Here is a 24374-nt window from a genome sequence, read left to right on the forward strand (position 1 = left end):
GAAGGGGGCCCAATTCTCCTATAAGAGGGCTAACTTGCCTGGTCTGGGCGGCCTGAGGAAATGCTCAGCAGGTCAGTGGGCTCCACAGGGGGGATCGCAAGGGCGGCGGCCCCCTCCAGACTCCCGGGCTCTGGTCCTGCGGCCCCGGGCCTGCCTGCCCTAGAACTGTGAAGTCCTGTTCTGTACAGTAAAGCATGCAGGGCCTCTTTTCTTCTTTTTCAAAAATTTTTCTTTGGTTTGGGGGCCACACCCAGCAAGTGCTCAAAGCTTAATCCTGGCCCTGCACTCAGGATCACGCTTGAGCTCGGGGGACCATAGGCAATGGCAAGATCCGCCACGTGCAAGGCAAGCGCCCTATCCCTGTACTATCACTCCAGTGCTAAAGGACGTCCCTCCTTTCTAACTAACTCAAAAATTCATATGAGGCCCTAAAACCCACCTAGGCCAACAACTGCCTCCGTCTTCTCTCTCTCAGAGAGAGGGGCACAGCACCAGCATGGCAACTGCAGAGCTGACCCATATACTGCCACTAAACAAAAAGGTCCACTGCCCCGAAGCCCCAATCCTGGAGGGAGAGGGAGGCACTTCTCACAGGTGTCCAGACTCTCTGGTCAGCAGGCTCCAGCCTGCCAAGTCTCTCTTTCAACAACCCACAGGGAAAACTCCCCACTGACACCCTGGCCTGATGGAAAAGGTGGCCAAACAGCAGCAAACACCTTCTGACCTTTCTCAACAAACACTTTGTCAGTGCTCAGAGCCAGGGATTCACAACAGCCACTGCACACAAATGGGCAGCAGTGTCCTGGGTGTCTTGCAGGGGACAGTGTTTTCAAAGGCTCAAAGGCATGTAAGTCAAAACACTGCTCACTGCTCACTCTTTTGAAGGATGAACTTTATCCTTTGTCCTTGTCTGATATCAGAAAAGCAAAGTCTTGCAAGGGCACTGCTGGTGGGCAAGATTTCAATCATATGGGGGAAGGGAGGTGCAAATCAAGCCAGCAGAAATTCAGACTGACCAGCAATATCCTATCCTTGGATGACTGGAAGCCTTCTAACCTCCCCTGTATTTAAGATCCAGAGCACTGGCTCCTCATTAACTTTAGATGAACTTCACGGTAGCTTTTTGTAATCACCAGTGGCCCAGGAGATGCTCGTTCAATGACGATATCTAGTTTCCAAGCAGAGCCTCCTGGGCTACAGTGTCCACCTTCATGTGTGAAGGTGAGTGCTGATCAAGGGTTTCAGAACCTTAGAAACAGCAAAGGGCGAATGTTCTCTATAACCCTTTCCCAGCCACATCCTGACTCCTGAATAGCCTTGGAGGAGAAATCCAAAGAAGGAAAGAGGCTCACAAGATGTTGATCATCTTGGTGATTTAAGAGTTCTACAACAGGCTACACGTACAGGAGTACGTGTCAATACATGCCTGGAAAACTCATCTGCCCCTGGAAGCATGTTCTTTGGGAAAGCACAACCCCTGCCTTTACTGAAACTGGCAACACTGTAAATCAAAACAGATTTTCTCTTCCGAGCAGAGCTCGCATTACAGGAAACATGCAGTGACCAGAAACGAGCCAGTGGAGGGGGTGACAGATGTGTGTCCTGGACAGCTCGGTGGAGACTGCAAGGCCTCCCAGGGAGGGCTGGGACCCACAGGTTGGGAGCAGCAGCCTCCGGTCCTGCCTACTTAGGCCCACTCTCCGGCCACAGACAGAATTAACAGACCTCAGAGAGAAGCCCATGACAGACAGAGATGCACTTTGAATGCATTAGGAAGGGGGGTGCGGAAGAAGAGGCGGAGGAAGTATTAGAGAGATGAACCCAAGAAAACTGAAAAAGAGGACTCATGAGAGCTCCAGGGTGCAATTAGGACACTGATCAAAAGAAACTGAGTAAGGAAACTAAGAGGCAGACAGTGTCTAGACATAGATACCTAGCTTGAAGGACAAGTTCAAGTTCATCCAGTATTCTCTCTGCACTCACTTAGGAACTCGAAGGATTTGGGGGAAGGCAAGAAGCACAGGGAAAGAGCATCTCAGGGGTCTAGGTCCATACTGAGAAGCCAGTATGGCAGCTGGGGCCACTGTCAGGGCCCACACTCTGACCTCTGGGGCCTGCACTCAGTGCTCGGGACCCTCACTCAGTGCTTGGGCCCGTACTCTGAGCCTTGGGGCCCACACTCAGTGCTTGAGGCCCACACTCTGAGCCCTGGGGCCCACACTCAGTGCTTGAGGTCTGCACTCTGAGCTCTGGGGTCCACATTCAGTGCTTGGGCCCGCACTCTGACCTCTGGGGCCCACACTCAGTGCTCAGGGCCTCACACTGAGCTCTGAAACAGTGCTTCTCAATCGCCAGGTCTTGGGGTATTCCAAGGGGACTGCAAGCAAAAATCACACCAGTGAGAAACCAGAGACCAAGACAAGGGCCATCCTCGCATCAGTGGGGGTCGGCCGGCAGGACAGAGTGGCTCCAGGGAAGAAACAGGGTCAGAAAAGGGATGAGACCCACACTCCAGGATCTTCTGTTTCCTGACTTAGTCCCTTAGTTCTAAAAGGCTGAATTTCAGGGCTGGTGTGAGAGCTCAGCAGTCAAGGATACGCAGGGGCGAACATGAACCACACCCCCCCAGTGTCCCCTCCACACTGTCGGGCTGAGCACTGATGGTCCAGCCAAGCTGCCAAGTATTAGAGAGGGGCTTCTGGGGCCACTGAGAATTGCTCAGGAGTTCCCCCCTCATGCATGTGTGTGCGCGCACGTGGACACACACACACACACAGAGTGCTGGTTTCCTTACTCTCTCCTTGGATAGCCTTTCTCCTTTTTAAAGCCTGATAATCATTGAGGAGCTCCTCTCCTCCCCTCAACCCCCCCCCCCACAAGATGTTACACTGAATTTTAGAGGAGATGCAGACTACAGGTCTCCCCCAGCCAACTCTGAGGTTAAAAGCTACTGATCTGGAGCAGGGAAATGGCTATAAGACTGGCACACATGCCTAGCAGGCTCAGACTATGGGTTCAGTCCAGCACCATCAGGCTGGCCCTGAGCCCCACTAGTGTGACCCTGGTGGTCTTTGAGCAACACCAGGCCATGAGCAGAAGCAGAACTGTCAAACCCACACCACCAGGTGAATGGCCACCCGACCCCATCACAGCAGGGGAAGCAGAATCAAAACACAAACACACAAATAACAACAAAACCTGATTTAAAGAATTCAGTTCAGGGCCAGAGTGATAGTGCAGTGGGTAGGATGCTTGCCTTACCTGTGATCAATCCTGGTTCGATTCCCAGTATCTCATATGGTTCCCAGCCCTGCCAGGAATGATTTCTGAGTGCAGAGCCAGGAGTAAAGCTCTGAGTACCACTGGGTGTGGTCAAAAAAACAAAAGGAAAAGAAAAAACAATTTATTTCATGGTTAGATAGTGCAGGGCTAAGGTGTTCACTTTGCATGTGGCTGACACAATTCACCCCTGGAGCACCCCCAGGAGTGATTCCCCAGGAATAATCCCTGAGCATAGCTGGGTGTGGCCCAATGCCCTACACATATTCCAAAAAAGAACAGATCTCATTTTCCTGAGTAAGAGGGACTCTCCCCGGCTTTTGACAGTGGATATGGCTCTGAGCACCTGGGATAGACGAAGAGAATCCCATGCAGAAGACCACAGGCTTTCAAAAGCCACCAGAGCTTGGCTGGGGATCGTATTCCTGCAACCAAGACCTCAGTGTAAAAAACACTAGTAAATGTCCAGCCACTCACAAATAACAAATAATTGAAGGGGCTGGAGAGATGGCACAGGAAGTAAGATGCTCACCTTGCATGCAGCTGACCACAGTTTAATTCCTAGGTACCATATATAGTCCCTGAGTACAGTGCTGGGAGTAGTTTCTGAGGTATACTGAGGGACCCCAAACAACTTCCTTGTCCAATAACTGAAAATCAAACTCAAACATATACTTCAGTGTTTACACAATTAAAAAGAAAAACTGGCACATTAACAAAAGTTATTAATCTGGGAGAAAAGAATCTAATAACCATTTTAAAATTAAGATTTACCATGTTCAGGGCCAGAGGGATATAGTACAGTGAGTGGGGCATTTGCTTTGCACATGGCCAACTTGGGTTAGATTCCCAGCACCCCATGTAGTCCCCTGAGCACTGCCATGAATAATTCCTGAGCACAGAGCGAGGAGTAAACCCTGAGCACTGCCAGGTGTGCACTCCCTCAAAAAATAAAAGCCCCACAAATCTATCATGTTCAGTACTATTCGGTAGGTTAAAAATCCTTGCTTTAAGAATCTCGAAAAACCTTCCTTAAAAGGAATGACAAAGTGTGGAAGGGCTTACACACACACACACACTCACTCACGTCACAGAGCCTGGATGTGCCCAGAGGCGGCATCCACATCCAAGTGCGCCAGTGCAGCAGCTCACTGGCTCCTCCCTCAGGAGGGCTGGCTAACTGAGCAACTCCTACAACATGACAGCCCTTCATCACAGGGCTGGACTGGGTTCTGAAGTCAGTGTCCAGGCTTTCTGCTAATCCCTCCCTTGGAGAGGGAGCACCCATATTTGAAGTCATCTGTACCCCATACTGATGGGAAGGGGTCAGAGCACACCTGAGGCCAGGTCAGGCCCCGCCCTTCCCTCCCAAGTTCAAGAGGGAGGAAAATCTTCTCATTCCCATACCTGTAAAAAGAGCCCCCTGAAACAGAGAAACATAGTACCAAACCTCTTACCACAGTGGCGGTAAGAGTACCGCACTACAGCATGTGGAAGCAAGCCTAAGAAGAAGAGAACGGAAACTGCAGTTAATGGGTCAACTCTGACAGGTGATAGCAAAAAAAGCAGGATTAAAAAATGTGACTACAACAAACTAAAAGAGACAAGCTAAAATAAAAGACAGCCTACCAAATGGGAGAAAATAGTTGCACACCATACACCAAATGATGGGTTAATAGCTAATATATATTAAGAATTCACAAAGCTCAGCAACAAAAAAACCCAATAATTCCATCAAAAAATAAAGTGAGATGAATAGACACTTCCTGGTAAGAACATACACGGACGGCAGAAGGCACATGAAAAAGTGTTCACTGTCACTTATCAATGGGAAAATGCAAACTGACACAACAATAAACCATCATCTCCAGCTAGAATGGCTTTTATCAAAATACCGGAAACAACCAATGTTGGCAGGTATGTGCAAAAGAGGCAACCCTCACTCCCTGTTAGTGGGTTCCTGGTTCAGCCTTTATGGAAAACAATACAATATTTCTTAGAAAAACAAACAAAAATATTTGAACTTCCATATAGTTTGGTGATTCCACTTCGTGGCATCTTTACCTCAAGAGCCTAAAAACATTAATTTGACGCTAAATGTACATCTCAATGTTCATTGAGGGCCAAGTACAAGCCAGGATACGGAAACACCCAAATGCCCACCGATAGGTGAATGCATAAAGAAGCTGTGGTGAATGCATAAATACACACAATGGGGTATTACAGAGCCGTATGAAAAGATAAAATCTTGTAGTATGTTGCAACTGGAATGGAATGGAGGGCATTATGTTAAGTGAAATTAAGTCAGAGGGAGAAGAAAAAATATAAAATTATCTCAGTCATCTGTAGAATACAGAAAAACAAACTAGGGAATACACAACATCAAACGACAAACCCTTGGCCTTTGATTACAAAACTGAGGGAGAAAGGAAGAAATGGACTAGAGGTGACAGAGGACAAAGGTGAGGGTCCTGGGCACTTTGGAGGTGGTGAGGGTGCAGTAATTTTGTACATCAAGGCCACAGATATTAACATTCTTGTAATCTTAACTGTAATATAACAAAGCTTAAAATTCGTGCCAGCCCACAGCTTACGTTAGGTTTTAGGAACAGTTAAAAATGTAATTTCTGGGGGCTGGAGCGATAGCACAGCAGGTAGGGTGTTTGCCTTGCATGCGGCTGACCCGGGTTCGATTCCCAGCATCCCATATGTTCCCCCGAGCACCTCCAGGTGTAATTTCTGAGTGCATGAGCCAGGAGTAACCCCTGTGCATCGCCGGATGTGACCCAAAAAAGCAAAAAAATAAAATAAAATAAATGTAATTTCTGGGGGCTGGAGCAAATACAGCAGGTAGGGTGTTTGCCTTGCACACGGCCAACGCTGTTTCAATTCCCAGCATCCCATATGGTCCCCTGAGCACTGCCATGGGTAATTCCTGAGTGCAGAGTCAGGAGTAACCCCTGTACATCGCCGGGTGTGACCCAAAAAGCAGAAAAAAAAAGTAATTTCTGGAAGACTTCCTCTAAGTTAAGGATATTTGAGATGAACACTGTAGCATTAAATTTATGACTTATGAATTTTTATGACTATATGAAAATTTACATAGTCCTTTGGAAGGACCTTTGACCATCTGTCCCAGAAAGTTTTGGGCCCTGCATTTGCTATTATTTGCTGTAAAAAAAAAAAAAAATCCTATCACCTAATTCAGAAACTCAAGGTGTGTTTTTTTCTGTTAGGAACTGCTTTTTATTTCAAATCAGACTTCAAGAAATTAAGTTCACTTCCGGCTATGAAGGCTCCACTAGTGGAGCCTTCCCCCCCTCCCCCGCATGGTGGCTGCTGCCGCCTCAGAGCTTACTGAACAGCCAGGTATGAGCCAGCAGTGACAGGGCAACCGTAGCCTCATGGGATGGGGGGGCGGAACCAGCACGTTCTTCCTGCCCCACTGAGACCACGAGTTGCCCCCCACCCCCCACGAGCAGTTCTCTGGCACAGCCATGGACCCAGAGGCACACAAACCAATCTCGGAACTATGCTGCTTTTGGCAGAAATCCCTCCAGATTTAATTAGTAAAATCCAAAACTGCACAGCTTCAAAACTACACAGCTTCAATCAAGGCTGCGTGATATCATATGGTCTTCATAACTAGCAATGAAAACAAATTATTTCTCGATGCCTTTTCAGCAGGTCTTATTGTTGGGGTAAAATTCCAAATAATAATGGTGCATCTTTTGTCTAAATAATGAATGTAATCAAAGTAGAGAGTTTAGTGGCTTAGAGAGTTTAGAGGAAGAAATTATCTGCCTCACAGATATGGGGAGGGGTGGGGTGTATATTGGGGTTCTTGGTGATGGAAAATATGCACTGGTGAAGGGATGGGTGTTTGATCATTGTATGACTTAAACCTGAAAGCTTTGCAACTGTTCTCACACTGATTCAATAATAAATTTTAAAAAATAAGGTGAAAATTGGAGGATCTGGGTGGAAGATGCTCGACTCCAGTCCGAGTAGGCTTGGAGATCTCGGCCCCGGAACCCGCGTGGCTTTGTCCCTCTGCCAGTACCTTCATGTGTGCGGAGAGTGGTCTCAGCATGGTGGTGGCTGGTCCTGGAGGTCTTCGGCTGCCGGAGCCCTGGTCGGGGCGGGGAGGAAAGCTCAACCCGCTCCCCTCCAAGCGGCCTCTGCAAGGAACAGCCAGGCGCGGGGGCAGAAGACTGCACTGTTCTCATCCGGGAGCTGGATTTTATAGTCTTCCACCCAGATCCTCCAAATCCCAGTAGGCGGGGGTCACACCCACCACCTGGCACCCTGGCGCCGTGTAATCCCATCAACGGCCAAGACTCAGAGACTATAAAATCCAGTTCCCGGATGAGAACAGTGCAGTCTTCTGCCCCCACGCCTGGCTGTTCCTCGCAGAGGCCCCTTGGAGGGGAGCGGGTTGAGCTTTCCTCCCTGCCCCGACCAGGGCTCCGGCAGCCGAAGACCTCCAGGACCAGCCACCACCATGCTGAGACCACTCTCCGCACACCTGAAGGTACCGGCAGAAGGACAAAGCCACGCGGGTTCCGGGGCCAAGATCTCCAAGCCTACTCGGACTGGAGTCGAGCATCTTCCACCCAGATCCTCCAAATCCCAGTAGGCAGGGGTTACACCCACCACCTGGCCCCCTGGCGCCATGTAATCCCATCAACGGCCAAGACTCAGAGACTATAAAATCCAGCTCCTGGATGAGAACAGTGCAGTCTTCTGCCCCCACGCCTGGCTGTTCCTCGCAGAGGCCCCTTGGAGGGGAGTGGGTTGAGCTTTCCTCCCCGCCCCGACCAGGGCTCCGGCAGCCGAAGACCTCCAGGACCAGCCACCACCATGCTGAGACCACTCTCCGCACACATGAAGGTACTGGCAGAGGGACAAAGCCACGCGGGTTCCGGGGCCGAGATCTCCAAGCCTACTCGGACTGGAGTCGAGCATCTTCCACCCAGATGCTCCAAATAGTAGGCGGGGGTCACACCCACCACCTGGCCCCCTGGCGCCGTGTAATCCCATCAACGGCCAAGACTCAGAGACTATAAAATCCAGCTCCCGGAACCACGCGGCCACATTTGCGGCCACGCAACGTCTTATCAGGACATCTTTTTATGACATCTTATTATCTCATTCCTACTTTGGACAAACTTGCAGGCTATCGAATGTAGCCTGCCCACAGGGCAGAGTCTGGCAAACTCCCCGTGGCATACCAAATATGCCAAATACCAGTAACAATGATGGGTCTCATTCTCCTAAAGAGCCTTGAATATAATCTCAGGGCTAGGATGAAAGAGACGTTACTGGCGCCTGCTCGAGGCAATCGATAAATAACAGGATGATGGGGAAAAAATGAAATGAAGGTGAAAATTAAGCCCCGCCCAAAGTCACTATCACCAAAGCTGCAGGAAAAATGTACCCACCTCTGCCACAAAGACTTGCATTGCCCGTTGAGAACTCAAAGTTCCCAGTGGAAACCCAGGTTTGTTCTCTGAGTCCCTCCCACGTGACAGATGGATCTGGTGAGCACTGACAGGCATCCTCCTCGTCTCTTGCATTTGGCCTCCAAAAGACAAGACAACACGTGCCTGCAGGGTCAGGTCAACACAGCCGTCCCCACTGCCCTGCACACTCCCAAGAGCAGCCAATCTCATCCCCTGCAAGGCACACCCAGAAATGCCCCCAGTTGCTTTCAATGCCCAACTGGTAGTGTCAGTGACAGGGTGTTCCACAGGCAGAATATCCTGTTTTGCTGACTGGGGGGGCGGGGGGGAGGTCTGAGCAAGGTGGTCTTCCAGGCTTCGGGAGAGGGAAGGCTGCACCAGTGCTGGGGGACTGGGCTGGGGCAATGGGCGGGACAGGGGAGCTCACGCCTGCTACTAATGACGGAGAAGGGAAGCCTCGGTGGCCAGCCACCCTGGAAGCCTTCTCACACTCTCTCCTCTAGGAGAGCCCCAACCTGCTGGACAGCTCCACCAACGGCTCCCCAGACTCTTCTCCCTCCTCCCTCTCCCATTTCTATGACTCAACCCTGCCAAGCAATCCAAGTATTTAGAAAAAGCCCTTGGATTTCCCTAGTTTTTGAGTGTACTCATTCATTCACCCAGCCAATATCTAAAAAGCCTTGCGTGCTCTGTGTCACACAGTGAGGGGCTGGGTACAACTGAATGAAGCTGACTGGGTCCCTGCCCTTTTAGAAGAAGGCGGAAAGCAAACGTCTACTAAAGGAATACATCAGCTGGGGGCTCTCCTGCAGGGGACAGCGCAAAGGGCCAACCCACATCCATGACGCCTGGAGCGCCATCCCCTTATTGGTCCCCTGACCACAACTGCAGCGGTCCTAGTGGGGCCTCCAGAACTGACCCACAGGCCTGGCTAGTCAAGGAGGGCCAGAAGTAGCCCCAGGGCCCCTAGAACACTGCTTGGGAGCGCTTCTCTGAAGCAGAGTTCAGTTTCTGGAGGGCTGAGGCCCCTTCCAGCTGGGCATGGAAAGGCAACTGGGATAGAATAAACCGGAAGGAGCCACACAGGCTAAAGCAGAGGAAGCTGCATCTCAGAGCACTTTCCAGAACTAGTTCAAATGAGAAGCTTATCCCAGGAGTAAGCAGAAATTGTCAGAGGGTTCTAAGAAGGGCAACAAACTGGTCTCATGAGAAAGAGCACAGGGCAGGGTGGGGCTATAAGGGCCAGCAGTGGCTGTGGGGAGGGCAGGAGGCCAAGTCCTTCCCACCACACAGTCTGACCAGGAAAGAGAACCCCATTCACTCGGTGTTTCAGAACAAAACACAAAGCCCTTGAGAAAGGACTCCAAGCCAGTGGAGGCTAGAGGGTCTGGCGGGTCTAGCCACATCTGCCTGAAGAGAAACACCATGTACCTGAGGAAGGAATCTCTGGGACCCCACGGCTCACTGCACCACACTTCCCTTGGCATCTACCGCTCAGACTTCCCAGAAAAAGGCTGGAGCGCTTTTCTGTATTTACACTAAAATGATTTCTAGAAACAGTCATCCAATTTCAAAATTTATCTATTGAGCATCTACTATATCCTGAGGACAATAAGGTGATTAAGAAGATCCGGGCCATCTGCATGTCTTCTCTGAACTTCTCAAGCCTCCTGGTAGTGAAGCCCCCGACCCCGGTTCCTGACACCTCATAGAAGCCGCTTCACACAAGCCTCCTCTCTACCTCTTAGAGACACCCCACAATGCAAGAGCAGCACCAGCATTTTCCAATGGGGAGAGGTGCCCCTTGTTTCAGCCCTGCGTTGGTGCAGCAGCAACTCAGGCCTCTGCTGGTCTCTGAGCTACCAGAACGCTATCTGACAGGGGGACCAGAACCCAGCTCACAAATCTTCCCTCTACAGTGGGCTGGGGAATCTTTTATCTGCCAGGGGGCCATCTGGATAGTTATAACATCATCCAGGGGGCTGACAATACCGAAGAAGCTGACCCGTCTGTCTGTACCGCGACCAGGCCCCAGGATTTCAGGGGCTTGGAGGTTCCCCACCCCTGTTCTACACAATCAGATTCCTTTTCTCCACAATGTACTGAGCTCAGAAACTGTGTTTGATTTATGCTGTGCCCAACACTTTCATCTTGTGTCCAAATTACTTTGTTCTAGATTCCATTCCATCACTGAGATGTTCTTTATATAAGCCCTGGAATTACAATCCAATGTGACCATTTCATTTACGTGAAAATTAACTCAAGTTAGATTAATAGCCATGGAAGTGCTGAGTGGCCAAGCGCCTGGCCTGCACATGTGATTTCAGTCCTAGACCCAAACCCACAGGGAGTGTGATTCCCCGCCCCCCCCACCCCACACCGCTGGTGTGACCTTTGGCACCACAACAAAGTACATGTGAGCATCACAAAGCAAGGGTGCACTGCTGGTCTTCACATGACGTCCACAGAGGAAAGGGGGAAATAAAGAAAGTAAGAAACTAAAGGAAGTTTTTAAAGGGGCTTTAAAAATACTACACAAAAGTTCGACATACAGAGATTTCCGACATATTAAGTATATTCTCCTTGACTTTACAAGTCAATTTGCAATTGACTTAAACTAATCTGTGCCACTGAAACTCTACATTTTAGTCAGTTTCATACTTTGGGTCTCGTGGGAATCTCACTTGCCAGGAATGTTTGCAAATACCTTGTGTTTTCTTATGGAGAAGGGATAGTGATTTTTCAAACCACTGGGGACAAAGACTCTTTTTTTCTTTTTCTTTTTCTGAGACTCTTATTCTTAAATATAAACAGTATACACCATGATTCTCAATAATCACCAGCCCATCGGACAGGCTGGTTAACAGAAATTTCCTGCCAGTCCAGACAAAAAAAGTTATTGCCACTTAACTGAGAGTAGTTTTCAACTGCCAGTCCAAAGGTCACTGCTGGCTACAGGTTTAAAAGGGCTGAAAACCACAGCTTTACACAGTGAAATACACAATTCTGTGTATTTGACAGTATATACTGTCCATCATAATCAATATGTAGTGAACACACACATTATTTGGAAAGTAGCACTGTAGCACTGTCCTCCCATTGTTCATCAATTTGTTCGAGCGGGCCCAGTAACGTCTCCATTGGAGATTTTGTTGTTACTGTGTTTGGCATATCGAGTACGTCACGGGTAGCTTGCCAGGCTCTGCCATGCGGGTGAGATACTCTCGGTAGCTTGCCGGGCTCTCTGAGAGGGGCGGAGGAATGGTCGGGCCGGCTGCGCGCAAGGCAAACACCCTACTGCTGTGCTATCGCTCCAGCACATTTGGAAAGTACTCTAGTTTTTCTTGTTGTATTTTTTAAATTTGGGGGCCATCCCTAATGGTGCTGGGGATGTGGACAGAACCTGGTCCTATTGCTACAAACAGGTGCTCCAGCCTTCGATCTGTCTCCTTGGGCCCAGAAAGGGCTCTAGCTTTTTTTTTTTTTAACCACCCCAACTAAATACCATTGGTATGGGGACTAGGACTCTAGCTTTATATTAGCACTACTTTTCACTTTTTATTACCAAGATTATAAGGAGTTTATAAGAAATGCTCAATTCTAATTCTGACTTTCAATCACAAAAACCAGTCGTGTAATTATAAGGGATTTTTCCCTCTAGAGCTATATCTACCATATCATATTGCTGCAAAGATAAATTCATACTGTCACAGAAAATCCACTAGTCATCATTGGTAGATGGCTTAAGGATGAAAGCATCATAGAACAAGATTAGCAGAGCATCATTAATTATGGAAACTAGGTACAGATATTTGGGGACCATTAAATAATCCCAGACATTTGTATATGTGAAATTTTTTTCCAGAGTAAAATATTTGTTTTTCAAAAGAACTATAATTTACACATAAACATATTCAACTGGCTCTAAGAAATAAGTCTGTAGGATAATCACCAACTTTTTTGGTTGTTGTTTTTGTTTTTTATGCGATCGCACAGCAGGTAGGGCGTTTGCCTTGCACGAAGCCAACCTGGGTTCAATTCCTCCATACCACCCACATAGCAGAGCCTGGCAAGCTACCCATGACATATTCAATATGCCAAACACAGTAACAGTCTCACAATGGAGATGTTACTGGGCCCACTCAAGCAAATTGATGAACAACGGGAGGACAATGCTACACTCATGAAAAAGTTCTTCTACGATCCCGGGGTAAGGGGAGGTTGTTACCATGGGACAAAAACATATCCACTCTGGCCAAAGGTGAAGCACACAGACTCAGAGACACGTTCAACCACCAGGTTCTCTTCTTACCAGAAATGAAGGCTAAATATTGACCTCCCACATCCAAACGTGAGTCGAACAAGTGCAGGAGTCTCTGCTTCCAGGTGGGTACCCCCACAACACACACGCACACAGAAACAAGCTTTGCTCACAACAGATTCCCAGTGGTTAGTGCCCTCCACTGGTCCCACAAGCCTCACAGCCTCAGTGCCCCAGAGGCCACGCACAGTGCCAGCCAAGGCCCATCAGCTGTGCACTTCCTTACATAGGGAATAAAGGAATGAGGAGACCAGGAACAGCTCACCACCTTGCAGCCACTCCCCCATGCCCAGAAATCAGCACACTGGACCCTGGGCTTTCCTCCACCTGCTAATCTCCCCCTCAGGATCTCCCATACATCTAGAAAATGAGGTATCAAGAAATTAAAAAACTGGGGCTGAAGCGATAGCACAGTAGGTAGGGCATTAGCCTTGAACACAGCCGACCCGGGTTCGATTCCCAGCATCCCATATGGTCCCTTGAGCACCACCAGGAGTAATTCCTGAGTGCAGAGCCAGGAATAACCCCTGTGCATCGCTGGGTGTGACAACCCCCCCCGCAAAAAAAGAGATTAAGAAACTCCTAGCTCAGTGGCAGATAATTTGCCTTGCACATGTATGGAGAAGGAGGGAGAGATTTTTTTTGGGGGGGGAGGACAGAAGGAAGGGAAGAAGGGAGGGAGGAAGCTGGCTACCAAAGCTTTTTCAGCAGGGCTTGGCCTTGAACCCTGGGACTCCCCCCACCCCCACCTGGCTCTCTCAGTGATCTCATGCCTGCCTTTCCCACCTTCCCTCTCTGTAGCCTTCCTCCTGGCACCACACTCCCCTCTCCCCGACCCCCTCCAGCCCCCTCTTGCAGCAGCGCTGCCCTCAGTACTGCTTCCTTCAGTATTTACCAGCATGCTGTGGTTTTCCTTCAGAAGATCGCACAATTTAATACACACAATGCACACAGCTGTTAACTTTTGTTGTCTAGACTAGAGAATATGCTGAGTGTTAGCAGAGGCACGTCTGCTCTGTTCCCTACCAGATTTCCAATGCTTAGAGTACAATCATTTACAGAATGTTTATTGTTCAGTGGGTCAACTTACAGTGGAAAGATTTTTAAATGCCCTATATTTCAACCCCAAATCCTAAATATAATCGTCTTTGGGAGCACTTTAGTTTGTATGGGGGCCACAACTAGTGACATTCTGGGGTTGCTCGGCATGGGGCTTGCTCCCAGATGAGAATCTGGGGCTCCCACATGCAAACCATGTGTTCCACACCTTTGAGTCATTTCCGCGGTCCAAAGGTTTCAGACTGTTCTGCTTCGTGATTTTTTCCCCCTAAAGTGCCTAGGATTGATCTGAGGGCCTCACACGTTCAAGCAAGTGATAGCCCACTGAGCCAGATTCTGGCAGAATATTTTCAAAGACAGCAGTAAGTGTTGGTCGTTGTTCGTTTGGGGGATACAGCCAGCAGTGCTCAGAGCTAACTGCTGGCTCTGCACTCAGCGGTCACTCCTGGAGGGGAGGTCACAAGAGCACAAAGGGTGCTGGGGACTGAACCCAGGTTGGTCACAGATAAGGCAAGAGCCCAACCTGCTGTATTATCTCTCTGACCGCAATAAAATCAGATGCTGTTTGAGAAAACAAAATAAAAAAACACCTTAAAACTGAGTAAGAGAACAAGTCAACTTATATCAGCTTTAAACCACCAAAAGAGTAAGGAAACTTGTGTAATGTGATTCTGAAAGGCTGCTTGTAGGAACAATTTAAGGGGTTAAGTTTATGACGAAAGAAAGCTCTGCTTGGTGTCCCCACTGCTGGGGTAAACCTACAAGGCACTCAACTGTCACTTCCAATCACCTCTGAAACATTTTTCCTGGGTCACATCCAGTGGTCCTGGGGCATGGGTAGCTAGTATCACTGTTAGGGCATTTTATGTGGTAGACAAGCACTCGCTCTAACAGTAGAATCATCTCCCAAGCCCCTTCCGGTAATCTCCGTGCAAAGTTCTCAGAGCCAGTTCTCCAGGCAAACTTGACAAAGACTGCATGATTGATGGAGCCCAGCCAGGCCTGCCATCCTACCAGCTTCCTGGGAAGGTGACACTTCTCTCTGACAATTTTGCTGTCACTGACAGTGCTCCAGTTTCTGACATCCTTTATAAAAAGAACTAACAGACAAAACCCTTCTTTTCCAAGGACTTGAAAAACCCATGTTCTAGTCCCAAGACAAGCCTTGTTAACTAATTCTGGGCAGTCACTCACTTTCTCTGAATCAGTCTCCCCACACCTGAAAATAAGACCGATACAGTGGAGTAAGGTCACTGTGTCCTGTGAGATAGTAGTAAGAAACCAGGTCCTCAGAAAGCATCATTTCATTCACCATCACTGGGATTCTTTTTTTCGTCATTACAGTGAAACTACATTGAACAAAAAAATGCTATTTAAGGGCACGTTGTATCTGCTACCCAGAGAGAGGGAAGAGAGGTCTGAGAGCAGAAACAGTGCCCAGCACACAGCCAGGAGCCAGAAATGACAGTTACTCACACTGCTCACACCTACCTGCTGCCGTCTGCTGACAAAGCAAAAGCCAACAGAGAAGTTGGCATCCATCCATTCAGTTCCTCAGATCCTTCCATAAACACAGTCTCTGACTGCCACATTTCTGATGAGACCCTCCAAGTCAAGAGGTGAGGTGACACGCCCCAGAGCACAGGGGCTAGCAGGTCAAAGTCTCAGACCCCATCCCTATGTTGTGCAGAGCAGGGCATCTCCTGGTGATTGGTGTTCAAGGGCATTTCCCACAATACAATGAAGCATTCTGAGAAGTTAGGAAAGGGGCACAGAGAACCCTAGATATAACCTTGACGTGCTTTAAGACTCACACCAGCTAGCTTCCAATCTTCTTATAACAATACTAATTTTTAACTTGGGATTTAAAATTGACAGAGACCTTAATAAATAGCCAGGACAGAAAGAGCTGTCTGACTACGGCTCATTAGCTCCTAGAGTTAATGCTTCTTGTGGGGACAAGAGTCAGCCCAAGGATAGAACTCTAGGCAAAGGAGAAAACATTCCAGGTTGCAAATCTTCCAGGATGCTCCCAGATGTACTCCCCAGACACCTACCCTCACCCAGACATTCTGTGATGCAGCAGCAGCTGTGAATGGGTGCTCAGTATGTACTCGGGGCATGAAAGACTGCACAGAATCTTCATAACCTCCCATAACTTAAAACCAAAGTTCACCTCATCTGAGGTCCATACAGCACATCAATATTTTGTGTCTTTTTTTTAAGAAGTCATCACAGTGCCTAAAATTTAGAAAAGTTAAAATGAGTCAACTGCCAGCGACAAATAAAACCTTATAGACTATAAGACACATTTCTGCCAGAAATGTAAAAATAGGCAGATTTCACTTAGCATTGTTGACATGTGAGCACTGTCTCATTTTATAGATAGCAAAACTGAGGAACACGGAGAGAGAAAGGAGTGTGCCCAAAGTAACAGGAAGTGGTCGGCAACACACTGGGGGACACAGACCTGGGAGTCTGAGCATCTGTTGGTGACACTAAACTCACACTCTCAATGGGCACCTGGATTAGCCAAAGATGCACTGAGACAGGAGGCAGGAGACCGCGCCTCCTCTCCTCCACGTGGACCACACACCTATGGCGATTCTCTCACCATTGAGGCTGACCTCTCAGGCACCCAAAGAAGGCACTGTATGCTACATCATCTCTGGTAAGCTGCTGCTTCTCTTCTCGGGAAAGCTACGCAGTTCCATGGAAAAGGCACATTTTGGAATCAGAAAGTTCTAGACTGAAACCCTTGCTCCTAACCAGCTAATATCTAACTAGCTTATTAACCCTAGGCAAGTCACTGAGATGCTCTGTGCCTCACTGTCTTCCTCCCATAAACTAAGACCACTATCATCATCCATCTCCCTCGGGGGACTGCTGGAGAGCTTGAGAGATAAAGGGAGAAAGTACACTGGAAGGGTTGGAGATCAACACATGCCCTTCTAATTTAGGACAAACCCAAAGAACAAACATTCCTCATGACCTCAACAATTCTCATCGAGAGGAGGGAAGGGGAGAGAGAAAGGGAGAGAGGGGGCACTGGAATAGAAAGGGGGGGGGGGGAGAATGTCATACAGTAGACAGACACTGAAATGACTCTCAAAGAGATGAACTGGAAGCACCTGGAAGACAAAGACTGTGTTGGTGTCATGAGCTTCCAGACTTCTGAATAAATGAACTGACAGAAAGGGAGCAGAGAACAGGAACACCATCCAGACATTGGCCAATAGATAAAGGGATGAATATAGTTTTCATCCTGAGCCAGACAGAAACTTAATCTGAAGATTTAACTTGATTCTGAAATTGATCTACAGGGTGAAGAATTGATCCATTATTCCATTTGTGAATTTCTCCTTTTTCTTCAAAGGTGTCAGAAAAACTTCAAAGACAAAGTTTTCCACTTGGAGGGAAGGCAAATCAAATGGCCTAGAGAAACAAACTCTCCGCCCTCTTTTCTTCTCTGTCTTATCCATGACACCTCCAAGTGTCTAGTGGCCAAAGAGAATAGAACATCATGTTAGGCATTTGCCTTAAATGCAGCTGGCCTGGATTTGATTCCTGGTACCCCATATGGTCCCCCAAACCCACGAGGAGTGATCCCTGAGTATAGAGCTAGGAGTAAGACCCAAGTGCCTCCTCAGCAAAAAAAATAAATAAATAAAAAGTGGCACTTCCAAGTTTCTAGTACCAGGTCTACTCTGAATAAAAATGGGTTGAGTGAGGACCAGAGAGATAGTACAGCAGGTGAGGTACTTGCCTTGCATATGGCCAACTCCCAGCACCATGTATGGTCCCCCGAACACCGCCAGGTATGATTCCTGAATGCTGAGCTAGGAGTAAGCCCTGAGCACAGCTGAGTGTAAACCCAAAACAAAACAACCCCCCAAAGTGACTGAATATTTTTATAACTTCATTTTTTTTTTAACCACAATGTTCTTTTCATTTATTCTGCCTAAAAGTTTAATCTTTCTTGCCCCTTTTCCAGTGTATTCAAAAAACATAATTTCCTGGGGGGAAAGGGACTCCCAGAAGTGCTCCGGGCTGGGGCCACTCGGAGTAATACTCCCGGAACCAGACAGGGCAGTTCAATGGGACTCAGGGGCCACACCCAGGGGGCCATGCCTGGGCTCCAGCCCTTTGAGCCACCTCTCAGGCCCTGAAACTCTCTAACACCCAAGACGCACTTACCAGCAAAGGCTCCAACGTTCACATGAAGCTCTTCCAACCCCCCAACCAGGCCCCCAGCCTCACCCTCACTACTCCGACCCCACTCTGTCTGCCCGAGTCCTAGGGGTCACTTGTCCCCCAACCACTCAGTGCGGTGTTTATAATCAGAGTCGGCGTCTTAATCTCCTTCCTCCCAGGAGGAGCACTTTGCCATGGAGATAAGTGTGTACCGGCGCTCACTGGGCAGCCCCCAGCCTGCCCACCTCCAACCACCCACGAATGCTCTGGGGGAAGAGAGGCCAGACCCAGGGGCAAAGAAATCCAGGCACCTCCTCCCCATTCCTCCCCTATCCCCCACCCCTTGAGGAAGCTCATCCTGACTTCTCTAAGTTCTAGACCAACCACCAATTGGGGGAGAACTGGAGAGACTTGTCCTGAATGAAACAGTTGGGGGGGGGGGATGAGAGCCGAGAAGAAACTGGGCAGTTTCACGCTCCAACACCCGCTGAGAGAGATAAGCTCCCCAGCCGGTGGGCACGGGGCTGGGCGGTCCTGGAACCTGGACCCCTGCCTCGAAGCCCCCAAGTCGCGGCTTCATCTTCCCCGGTGGGTCTCCGCACGTGTCTCGTCCACGTAGGGCTCCTTCCGAACCCCCCGTGTGCAGACTCGCCCAAAGGACGGCCGTCCCTGGTCAGGGCGGCCCCGGGCACTCCCCCCACCCCCAGCCCGGTCCGTGCCGAGTCCCCCGCGCCGCGCCGCTCCGCGTCCCCGAAGCGGCGCGCGGACTCGGTGGGCCCGCGACAGGCGCGAGGGGCGGGCGCCGGCCCTGCCCCCCCACCCCCCGACACCGGCCCGGGTCACCATGACAACGCAAGCCCACGGCCACCCTGGCGCGCCCCCACCCCAACGGGGCCAAGTTTTCCAAGCTCCCGTTTGCGAAAGGGGCAGCACGGACGCGGTGTGGGGAGGACGGGGGGGGCGCGCCGCCGCCCCCGCCGCTCCCGGCCGCCGCGCGAGTGTCCGTCCCCCGGGGCCGGCCGCGGACGCCGCCTCCCGGGCCGGGGCGGCCGGCGTTAGGCCGCGGCTCCGGGTGCCCCCGGTCAGCCTGCCGAGCCCGCGGGCTGCGACGGGCAGGAGCTGGGCGCTGACAGCTCCGCGGGGGGCAGCACCCGGGACCGCTGCCCCGGAGCCCGAGTCCCCCGGCCAGTCTGGGCGCGGGGCTGGGGGTGGCGGGGACCGGCCGCAGGGCCCTCACCGCCCCCTCAGGACGCAGGGGGCAGCCGGGGCGTCGCGGCCACCGCCCGAGCCCGAGAGCGGGGCCCGACCCCCAGCGCCAACGGCAGCCGCCGGCGCCCGGCCGTGCCCGGGGCCCCGCGGGGTCGCGCCGGCCGCCCCCTGCCGGGCCTCCTGCGCGCTCACCCCGAGTCCGCGGCTGGCCTCATCGTCCGCGCCCGCCGCGGCTCCGGCTGCGACTCCGGCGGCGACTCGGGCTCCAGCCGCCGTCCAGCCGCCCGCCCCCGGCACCCGCCGCCCGGCCCCGCCCCGCCCGCCGCCCCGCCCCGCGCCCGCGCCCGCGCCCGCCAATCAGAGCGCGGCGGGGGCGGGGCGAGGCGCGCGCCAGGCCCGGCCAATCCAGCCCCTACCCGCGGGCGCCGGGGAGCGGCCGCGGAAACGGGCGGGCGATTGGTCAGGCCTGTTAAAGGGGCCGCCGCCCACCGTGCAGCGGCGAGGGGCTTGCGGCTGTCTCTAACACACACACCCACACCCTAACACACAGACGCATACCTAAACACACACACCCTAACACAACACACAACCCCTAACGCACGAACACACGCACACCTAAAGACACACACTTAACACGCACACCTAAACACACACACAACCCCTAAGACGCGCGCGCGCGCACACACGCGCACACCTAAACACACACACCCTAACACACGCGCGCGCGCGCACACACACACATACGTACACACACACTCCCCGGGAGGGAGGTGTAAGTTTTTCTTCTCTTTCCGGGAGGCTGCAGCGCTTCACACACACGCACACACACAAACACACACCCTAACACACACACATACATACACACCTAAACACACGCGCGCACACACACCTAAACACACAGACCCTAACACACACACACCCTAACATACGCGCGCACACACACACACACACACACACACACACTCCCCTCCCCAGGAGAGAGGTGTAAGTCTTTCCCCTTTTCCACCCGGCTCTTGGCCCTTCGTTTCCCGTCCCTGGAGCTTAGCTCCCGTGGAGGTGCGAGCAGCGCCGGTCCAGTGAGCAACCTGGGTCAGTGCACTCTCCTCTGGGCTCGACAGCGCTGCCCGGCGCATCTGTCCGTCCGATCCCAGAAACTGGCTTCGAAAGCACATTCCTAACCTCCTCCCCACTACACGGCCCCCACCGCAGGCGCCTCCCGCATTTGACCCGCGCTGACTCCGTTAGTGGTTCCTAGAGCTTAGAATTCGCTCGTATAACTACTCCAGGGGCAATATCCGAGGTCTCAGGCACATGGAATGAGCCTCCTGGCGCGATGCTGCTGGTTCACACCGGTTATCTCTAAACCAGGCACACCATGTGGCTGGCGTTCAGGGCACATCAGAGGGTTACCTCAGCCCAGCCGGGAGGATTTTATTGCATTTATTTTTCTTACACTGAGGTCACGTCATTTCTTTTTAAGGAGGCACCATGTTAGCACCACCTCAGGTTGGGGTAGCTCCTGGAGGATTTTAAGTTGCACTCCTGGGTCAAGATGCTGAGTGGCACACTCCTTACCTTTGGGATCAACTGCGGAAAACATGCATATCAGGCCATTTCTGGAGCATTTCTTGTGGCCAGGAAGAGTTCATCCCAAGGGCCGTTTGACCACAACAGTCATGAATCTCAACTGCCAAAACTAAGGCTGAACTCTTCCTCTTTCAACTCAGTGGTGTGGTTGGAAGGCTGGCCAGCTGGGCTGTGGGTTGCCCAGGAGAAACTCAGAACAGTTCCGGATGGGTCACATGGAAAACTGAAAAGTTCCCAGCAGGGCTGAAACAACAAGCCAGGCTTGTTCTCTGACTGGTAAGACAATGCTGCAGGATCTTAATGGCACACCCTCCCTCATTGCCATCACCTGGTGTGTTTATAGCCCCTGGAGGGTGACGTGCTCCCTTGGAACTTTGTTCTAATGCCAGTGGGCCGTATTCACTATCCCAGTCACATTGTTGCATTGTCTTCCTCCCCACACCTGCTTTCTCAGACACAGACAACACACACACACACACACACCCCTAAAAGTCTGCCCTCTCTGACCTGCACTGCTCCTTGAAGGAGCCTATGGACTCCAGTGATCTTTTATTGCTGTGATATCTGACAGACACGTTTACTGCTGTGATATCTGGGATACTGATCCACCTCAGCGGGGCTATGTCTCTGGATCATATATCTCTATATGATCACTGTCACACATCACCATTGTCCCTCACCCACCTGCTGGACCTCCCCAAAGGACAAAAGGGACTCTTGCTTTGCTTAGTGAAAGATAACTGTAATTGTGCATATGTGGAAATACGCGACAGACAGGTATTGATATCACACCAGTCCAAAGCTCTTCCTGGACACCTCTTAAAATGCCAGCCTGGGGCAGGAGGTTGGGGTGAGGTGGGGAGCCCTGTAGCAGCACTCCAGCAAGGATCCTCAGAAACTGGGAGTGGACAGCAGGAAAGGCAGCCCAGGCTAAGTCTCGGGTCAAGATTAGTCTCTTTGGTACATTATTAATTCAAAGTAAGATTCAGCAAGAAAATGCAGAAGAAGCCCTTCTGTTGGAAAAGTGAAGAATTTGGAGACTTTGATCATAAATGGGCATATAGAAACATAAAAATATGAACCCTGCATGCCCCAAAGAGCATCTCCCAGGCCTTTGCACTGATCTGTTCCCTGAAGCCTTACATGCATTGTAGAATCTATGGCTGCTGCCTCCATTTTACATTTTACATTTTACCCGAAGTTCAGAGGATTGCTGCTGTGTCCAAGATCACAACACTCGGGGAGGAAAGAGCCAGCATTCACCACTGCGATGACCAGACTCCTCCTAGCTGGTCTGCGCCAGTATCTGCCAAATGCCCTTTCTTCTGCCAAAAACAGGATGGATAACTTCAAACTGGCAAAAGAAATCCGGACAGATAATACAGAGAGTAAGGTGCTTACCCTGCATGCTGTGACCCCAATTTGATGCCTGGCACTCTATAGGGTCCCCCTAGACCTCTAGAAGAGACCCCTAAGCACAGAGCTAGGAGAAAGCCCTGATCACAGTCAGGCATGCCCACCCCCCCAAAAAAAAACCCCAAAACTAAAAACAAAAGGACAGAAAGAGCAAATATACAAATCTTCACTAAGAGAGAGCAAAGATAGATGCACTACCTCCAATCCCACTGCTCTGACTTACTCTGATGACCTTGAGCATAATTAAGCCCCATTTAGCCTCAGATTGTTCAACTACAGGATAGGGACAATACAGAATGGAGAGAGAACTCAACGGGCTGAGCACATGCTCTGGATGCGGGAGGCCCAGGTTCAATACCAGGCATCCCATTAGCCCCTGAGCACTGCCAGAGTGACCCCCAAGCAAAGATCCAGGAGAAGCCCCCAAGTACCCCAGAGGTAGCCCAAAACAAATGAAAAGTAGTCAATGGCAAATTCAACTTTTCTATCTGACACAAAAACCAAATCAAATAAAGGGTATTTACTTACTTTGAATGGCCAAAATAGGTGCTCCCAGGGCTGGGGATATAGTTGAAGGGAGGAACACCTACCTGCCTTGCATATATGAGGCCCTGGGTTTGATCTCTGGTATGCGTGTACACACACACATACACACAAACACACACAGAAAGCTGCTCTCACTCTACTTTTTTTGTTTGTTTGGTTGTTGGGTCACACCCAGCTTTGAACAGGGGTTACCCCTGGTTCTGCATTCAGGAATTACTCCTGGCGGTGCTCAGGGGAACATATGGGATGCTGCCAATCAAACCCAGGTCTGTCACGTGCAAGGCAAACGCCCTGCCTGCTGTGCTATGCTCCAGCCCCTCTCTCACTTGTACAAAGTAAACTAAAGTGTTCTACCTGCAGCAGAGGTAGAAGTTGCCGAAATTCAAGCCCATGTTACTAGCATCTGTGCCCTAAGCGCCCACCCCCCCCCCAAGCTCCACCTCCAGTCTCTGTTACCACCCACGCTTCAGCTGAAACCGGCATACAGGAGTCATTTCCAGTTATGACATTTTAACATGATACTTTTCTCATGTAATTCTAAACCATTCTAAACCTTGTCTTCATTCAATTTTTTAATATTGTGCTATCAGAAAGAGAAAGATTAAAAAGAATTTTAAAGGGCCCGAGAGATGGAACAGTGGGTGAGTTTCTTGCCTTGTATGCAGCCGACCTGAGTTCAGTCTCCTGGGGGCTTCAATGCTGGAGCACTTCCAGGCATAATCCCCGAGCACAGATGCAAGAGTAAACTCTGAGCATAACTGGGAGCTCCCCCACCTCCAAAAAAGTACATAAAAAAAAAGGTGAGTCACTTGGACTTCATCTAATGAAAGGTCAGGGATGCATCATGCCATAAACTGCACCATCCATTGGCAATCACTGGGCGCTCAAGAAGCAGCGGGCATATGCCAGGCCCAGGGGACAGAGATGAGACAGGCCTGCCAAACCGAGAGACCATTAGAGGCTTCCCCGAAGGTCAGCCCAGCAACGGCGGGGCATAGAGTAGGCACTTACAGTCCACAGAGAATCCTCAGGATATTGCTGGGTAGTCGAATGAAATGCATCAAGGAGGGAAACTAGAGAGTGGAAGAAACCCCCAGGTGAGTGTGTTGTCACCAAGTGAAAGAAGGGAGGCAACGATCAACAGCAGAAGACTGTCTCCGAAGGCTCCTGGTACAGAGAGCCAGAAGTGTCCCTTGGGATTCAGAAACTAGCCAGTTACTGTGTGTATGGGGTGCGGGGGGGGGGGGGGGGTCGGGGGGAGGCAGGAGAGGGGAGGAGAATGCAAAGAATCCCCGGAA

At 50.5% G+C, this 24374-nt stretch overlaps 1 protein-coding gene across 2 annotated transcripts in view; it reads right to left on the reverse strand.

Moving 5' to 3' along the window:
• TEX2 (testis expressed 2) overlaps nt 1-19842 on the reverse strand; it is a 104191-nt gene extending 84349 nt beyond the window's left edge. For both annotated transcript variants that reach the window (XM_056126978.1, XM_056126977.1), the window contains exon 1: nt 19720-19842. The gene's annotated coding sequence lies outside the window, so the exon portion shown is untranslated. The remainder of the gene's footprint in view (nt 1-19719) is intronic.
• Nucleotides 19843-24374: the final 4532 nt, after the last annotated feature.

This window comes from Sorex fumeus, unplaced genomic scaffold (assembly GCF_029834395.1).
Source record: "Sorex fumeus unplaced genomic scaffold, SorFum_2.1 ptg000063l, whole genome shotgun sequence".
Taxonomy (NCBI): domain Eukaryota; kingdom Metazoa; phylum Chordata; class Mammalia; order Eulipotyphla; family Soricidae; genus Sorex; species Sorex fumeus.